Here is a 463-nt window from a genome sequence, read left to right as displayed (position 1 = left end):
GCGGCGAGTCCCCCGGGCCGGCCCCTTCCGCCCGCCGCGCCCCGACGCGTCCCGCCCCGGCCTCGTTCCCGGCGGGTCCCCTGTCGTCCAGCGGCCACTGGGCGGCGCGCGCCGGGCAGCGAAGTAACACTGCGGGAGCCGCGCGCTGATGCGCATTGGCTCCTCCCCAAACGCGGCGCGGGTAGACGGCGTTCTCCCCATTTCATAGATGGGGAAAGTGAGGGCAGAGAGGCTGGACCACTCGCCCACGCCTGCACAGCTCCTCGGTGATGGACGGAGTCGTACTTGACCCCATATAGATCCGATTCCAGCGCTTGTCATTCCTAACGCTGTCTTCCTCAGATTAAAAAAAGAAAGAGAGAGAGAGAGAGAGAGAGAGAGAGAGAGAGAGAGAGAGAGAGAGAGAGAGAGAGAGAGAGAGAGAGAGAGAGAGAGTTAGTTTTCTGGTTAGTATTTAGAATTT

The sequence above is a fragment of the Rhinolophus hipposideros genome, assembly GCF_964194185.1.
Source record: "Rhinolophus hipposideros genome assembly, chromosome: 20".
NCBI lineage: Eukaryota > Metazoa > Chordata > Mammalia > Chiroptera > Rhinolophidae > Rhinolophus > Rhinolophus hipposideros.
The sequence above is the reverse complement of the archived record's forward strand: the minus strand, read 5'-3'. Positions refer to the sequence as shown.